This window comes from Pteropus vampyrus, unplaced genomic scaffold (genome assembly GCF_000151845.1).
Source record: "Pteropus vampyrus isolate Shadow unplaced genomic scaffold, Pvam_2.0 Scaffold125, whole genome shotgun sequence".
NCBI classification, from domain to species: Eukaryota; Metazoa; Chordata; class Mammalia; order Chiroptera; family Pteropodidae; genus Pteropus; species Pteropus vampyrus.
The window spans coordinates 4100142-4106511 of record NW_011888906.1 but is presented as its reverse complement, the minus strand read 5'-3'; the positions used below and the strand labels follow the sequence as shown (position 1 = coordinate 4106511).

The 6370-nt window shown below is 35.7% G+C and overlaps 1 protein-coding gene across 3 annotated transcripts in view; it reads left to right on the top strand.

Annotated features, from left to right (window-relative positions):
- The window catches only part of ZHX3 (zinc fingers and homeoboxes 3), a 107370-nt gene that overhangs the window by 82614 nt on the left and 18386 nt on the right, over positions 1 to 6370 (top strand). The gene's annotated exons all lie outside the window — the stretch shown is intronic.

Here is a 6370-nt window from a genome sequence, read left to right as displayed (position 1 = left end):
GCTTGACTCATGCCAAACATAGACTCTAAGAGGTATTCATACATTCTGTCACTTTCAGCCCAGACTGAATTCACATGGGAACTTGCTAGGTTCTTTGTTTTGTTTCATTTGCACATCTGGCCCCAGTACAACCTTTTGACACTTTCAGTGCTATTGTGTGCTATTGTGTGCAACTGCAGTGCTATTGTGTGCAACTGCACACGAATGTGCAATTTTCAGGATGTTTATAATGAGGGCTATTTTCAAGTGTCGAAACTCTACATTTCCTGAGGATTCTGCCTCAATGAAATTGTATCCTTCTAGATTTCAGGGTGGCAAGGTTCCACTGAAGTGGTCAAATCTGTTGATGGTTTGAAACTGATACAGTCGTCCCTAGGTATCTGCGGGAGATTGATTCTCAGACTCCCCTCGAATACCAAAATCTGCGGATGCTCAAGCTCCTTATATAAATGGTGTAGTATTTGCATCTAACCTACACACATCCTCCTGTATAATTTAAATCAAGTCTAGATTACTTATAATACTTAATACTATGTAAATGCTATGCGAATACATGTTATACTGTATTTTTTAGGGAGTAATGACAAGAATCAAAGTACATTTTCAGTACAGATAACCATCCGAGGTCTAAGGACAGAGTACACATCAGCAACAACGTAACATTTTTCTTTTTAATATTTTCCATTTGCGGTTGGTTGGATCTGTGGATGCAGAACCCTTGGATACTGAGGGCCGACTATATTTGAAAACAATGAGTGGTCAGGTTTCCTCCACCTCCCTGGTACAGGTAAATCCCTGGCAGTTATCATTTATTGTTCCAGTTGAATGACTTCAACAAGGCAAGATTGCCAAGTAAATGATAAGGTAGTGATACCAATTAGTGGATCCATTTGGACAAAGCCCTGGCATCTGTGGGTAAATCAGGACCCCTTCCCCTATCCCCCGCTTTCCACGCATAAGGTGGTTCATGTCACACTGAAACCTCCCAACTCTAAATGAGCAACTCACAACCCTTCCATCTGCCACCTCATTTGCAGGGTGCATTGCTCACTGGCACTATTTTATTTATTTTGACCCTTACTGCTATTTTTTAAAATTTTATTTTATTAGTTTTATGTATACAGTACATTGGTTAGACATTTATATAGTTTATAAACGATCCCCCGATTGCTCTTTCTCTCCTCTGCCCTTACTGCTATTTTTAAATTAAAAGCAACACATGATTGTAATAAATTCAAACAATGTAGAAGGCATAAAGTTTAAAAAAAGTAAATGTTCTCTTTCCTAATAAAGTCACTTAGTATTTAATGAATCGATATTTATCCTTTGTTGTTTCACATTCTGTTCATAGTCAAATATAAGTACATAGATTGTTCTTTATGCAATGAAATTATATATTTTATTATGCAGCATATTACATATTTTATTATTTAAATATGTCTGGGAGATGTACTCACATCAGTATACTTAAGCTTTAATCCTTTTAAATGGATGCACTTTATTTTCTAGTACGTATGTTCTATTTTTTGTTTTATCACTACTAATGGTCATTGTTCGTGCTAACAAACAATGCAATGAATGACCTTATTGACATATTTGTGATCATGTGCATGTATTTTTGGACTTCATTGACTATCTGGGATTTTAGAAATGAAATTGCTAAATAAAAGGATATGCCTTTTTAAATTTTGATGGCTATTACTAAATTGACCTTCACAAAAATTTCACCAATTTATACTCTTACCAATGGTGCACGTATTGTATAGTCTGTTTTTCTGATTTCTGCCAATCTGTGAATAAGGTGGGGGGCTCTCGATTTAATTTTAACTTCTGTAATTACTAGTGAAGTTGAGCGTCTTTTCTAGTATGTAGCTTGTATATTTTGCTTGTTCATTTTCTTTTCCCCTTTTTCAAATATTTTTGTCTTATTTTAATTTACATGAACTCTTATACATTGTAAATATTATGTTTTTAAAAATTATAATATGTTTTATAAATTTTCTCCCAGGGTGTCACTGTGTTTAGTTTCCTTTAGTATTCAAAAGTTTGTAATATTTATGTAATCAAATCAATCAACCTTTTCTTTTGAGGTTTCTAGATTTTGAGTCTTTTATAGGAAGAATTTCCTTAGCACAACTTAAATAAAAAATTCTCTTACATTTTTTCTAATATGTTTGTAATTTTGCTTGTTAATTTTACTTAGAAATTATTATTTCTCGTAACGTGAGTTAGGGATTGAACTCAGTTGTCCTAATACTTATTCAGTTGTCTCTCTTCCCCAAATGATTTAAAAATAGCGCAGCTTTCGTATTCTGAAAATCCCATATATACAAAGTATATCTAGATAATTAACTCACTCTACTTATCAGTTCTTATGCTGATAATGAATTATTTTAATTATTCAAGATTTAAATTATGTTTTGATATCTAGTAAAGCAAATTCCTCTACATCAGGGATCCCTAGCCTCCCAGCCTTGGTCCATGGCCTGTTAGGAATGAGGCCGCACAGCAGGAGGTGAGCAGCAGGCAAGCCAGCAAAGCTTCATCTGTATTTGCAGCCGCTCCCCAGCACTAGCATCACCACCTTAGCTCTGCCTCAGGTCATTAGGCATTAGATTCTCACAGGAGCACCGGTCCCTGGCGCCAAAAAGGTTGGGGATCGCTGCTCTAAATAGTTCTGTTTCAAAATTTTTAAAGCTGTTTTGTACTTTTTCCCTTCCAGAGGAATTTCAGATTCAGCTTGTCCAATTCTATGGAAAACCTGATGGCATTTTCTCCAACATTTTTTAGTAAAAATTTCAAACATAAAGAAAAATTGAAAGAATTTTATATGCTCACCACCTAGATTTTACCATTAACATTTTACAATACTTGCTTTACCTGATGGGATTTCAACTGTAATTATGATTGTACTGAATTTAGAGATTAATCTAGAAAGAACTGACATCTGTATGATTCTGAATCTTTACCTCCAGGAATATGCTATGACTGCATTTATTCAGGTCTTTTTGTTCTTATTAAAGTTTTGTAGTTATTTTCCTATAGATTTTGAACATGTCTTAGGAGGTTTGTTCTATATTTTCCAGATTTGGTTGTTAATATGAATGGGCTGTCCCCTCCCTCAACCCTATTTCCTTTTCTAGTTGATTATTTTGGCATATCGGAAAGTTAATTATTTGTGTGTTGCAAATGTATCTCATCATCTTACTCAGTTCTCTTATTAGTTATAATAGTTTTCAAGGGATTTTTCTGACTAGACAATCCCCTCATGCAAATAGCACTGGTTTGGCTCATTTTTTACTGTCTGTTCCTTTCATTTCTTTTTCTTATCATATTTTACTGTCTTGGATCCCATTATAATGTTAAATAATGATAATAGGAATCCTTATCTTGTTCCTGACTTGAAATTTTCACTGTTAGATATAATGTTTGCTGTGGTTTCTGATATTCTTTAAGCACATTTTCTTCTCTTTTCCTTCATTTGCTAAATCTTTTCAAGAATAAGAGTTTAGACTTGAACAACACCAAAGAACAATTGGACCTAACATATATATACAGAACACTCCACCCAACACCAGAAAAAAGAAAAAAAAATGTATGTGTATATATATATACATACACACACCTTTTCTCATGTGCAAATGGAACATTCTCTAGAATGATCACGTTAGGACACAAAACAAGACTTAACAAATTTAAAAAGACTGAAATCATACGAAGTATCTTTTCCAACCACAATTAAATGAAACTATAAATCAATAGCAAAAGGAAAACTGGAAAATTCACAAATATGTGGAAATTAAACAACACGCTCTTAAACAACCAGTGGGTCAAAGAAGAAATTGCCAGAAAACATAAGAGAGGAGACCCAGTAACAAAAATAAGAAATGAAAGATGCCACAAAAATAAAAAGGATCATAAGAACTATTATGAGCAGTTATACATCAACAAATTAGATAACGTAGAAGAAATGAATAAACTCCTGGAAACATACAACCTATCAAGACTGATTCATGAAGAAATAAAAAATGTGGCCAGACATATAACTAGTAAGGAGATTGAATTAAAAACCTCCCAACAAAGAAAAGATTAAGACCAGATGGCTTCACTGGAAATTTCTACCAAATATTTAAAGAATTATTAACATCAAATCTTCTCAAACTCTTCCAAAAACTGAAGAGGAGGGAACACTTCTAAACTCATGAGTTCAGTATTACCCTGATACCAAAACCAGAAAAAGATACTACAGGAAAACTACAGACCAATATCTCTGGTGAATACTGATACAAAAATGCTCAACAAAATACTAGCAAATCAAATTCAACAGCATATTAAAAGGGTTATATCATGACCATGACCAAGTGAGATTATTCCTGGAATGCAAGGGCAGTTCAACAAATGAAAATCAATTGATGTCATATAATACACCAGATTAATAGGATGAAGGACAAAAACACACGATCATCTCAACTGATGCAGAAAAATCACTTGATAAAATTACCCATCCTTTCATGCTGAAAACATTCAACAAACTGGGAATAGAAGGTAATTTCCTACACATAATAAAAGCTGTAGATGAAAAGCCCACAGCTAACATTATACTTGATGGAAAAATACTGAAAGCTTTTTCTGTAACATCAGGAACAAGGCAAGGATGCCCATTCTCATCACTCCTAGTCAACATATTCCTGGAAGTCTTAGCAGAGCAATTAGTCAAGAAAAAAAGAAATAAAAGGCATATAACTTGGAAAGGAAGAAGTAAAATTATCTTTGTTCATAGACGAACTGGTCACATGTAGAAAACTCTAAATATTCCACACATAACCTATAAGAACAAGAGAACTAAGCAAAGTTGCAGAACACAAAAATCAATTTTTTTCTATATACTAACAGTGAAATATCCAAAAAATAAATTAGGAAAACAATCTTATTTACAATAGCATCAAAAAGAATAAAACACTTAAGGATAAACTTAAGGAATCAAAAGATTTGTATACTAAAAACTACAAAATAGTGCTGATAAATAGACATCTCACCTCACCCAACTTGCAGGCCCACCTAAGCCACTTTCGGTGGCTTTTCCCTACAAACAGCCTGTCTTGGCTCATGCTTTGGACTTTCCTAAAATCTTTCAAAGGTTCTCAAACCCCAAACATGCAGCATCTTGCTAAGCAGACCCAAGCCCAGCACTAGTAGCAGCTGACCTTGGTTCATGGCTTAGCCTCTCCCTGGAACCTCCAAGCCCAGCACAAGTGGCAGCCAGCTACAGATCACTTTGTAGGTCATACTAAGTGGCCTCAGGAAGGGCACAGGCAACAACTGATCTTGGCCTGCACCAGAGCCCCTCCCTGGTGACTAGCTTCAGACCACACCAGAGCACCACCCAGCCACCTCCACAAATGACACACCCAAAGGACAGACTCGGCCAGCACCAGAGCCCCACTAAAGCAAATCCTGCTCCATAGGGTCAGCCCCTGCACTGTAGTCACAGTCAGTCCTAACAACCAATCAGCCTGAGGGTCAGTCCTTCCCACTGATGTGCAAATAGCAACCAAGGGTCAACTGCAACAGGAGGGCACACACAACCTACACAAGGGGCACAACTGAAGCACCACTGCACCACTGCACCACTGGGCCCCACAGGACACCTACAACATAAGGCCACTCTATCAAGACCAGGAGACATAGCAGATCTACTTAATACATAGAAAGAAACACAGGAAGGCAGCCAAAATGAGGAGACAAAGAAATGTCTCAAATGGAAGAACAGAACAAAACTCCAGAAAAATAGCTAAACAAAATGGAGACAAGCAATCTACCAGATGCAGAGTTCAAAACACTAGTTATAAGGATTCTCAGTGATCTCAGAATTTCAACAAAGAGATGGGAAACATAAAAATGGAGATAGAATGCATGAAGGTTAAAGACAAAGAGAATCTTAAAAGCAGCAAGAGAAAAGCAGTTACTTATCCACAAGGGAGCTCCCATAAAACTGTCAGCTGATTTCTCAACAGAAACATTGCAGGCCAGAAGGGATTGGTATGAAATATTCAAAGTGATGGAAAGCAAGGATCTGCAACCAAGAATTACTATACCCAGCTAAGCTATCATTTAGAATCACAGGACAGATCAAAACTTCCCAGATAAGTTCATCATCACCATCACACCAGTATTACAAGAAATATTAAAGGGACTTCTTTATGAAGAAGAAAAAAAGATAAAAAATATGAATAATAAAATAGCAATAACTGCATATCTATCAACAATTACATTAAATGTAAATGGATTAAATGCTTCAATCAAAAGACTTAGGGTGGCTGAATGGATAAGAAAACAAGACCCTTACATATGCTGCCTATAAGAAACTCTC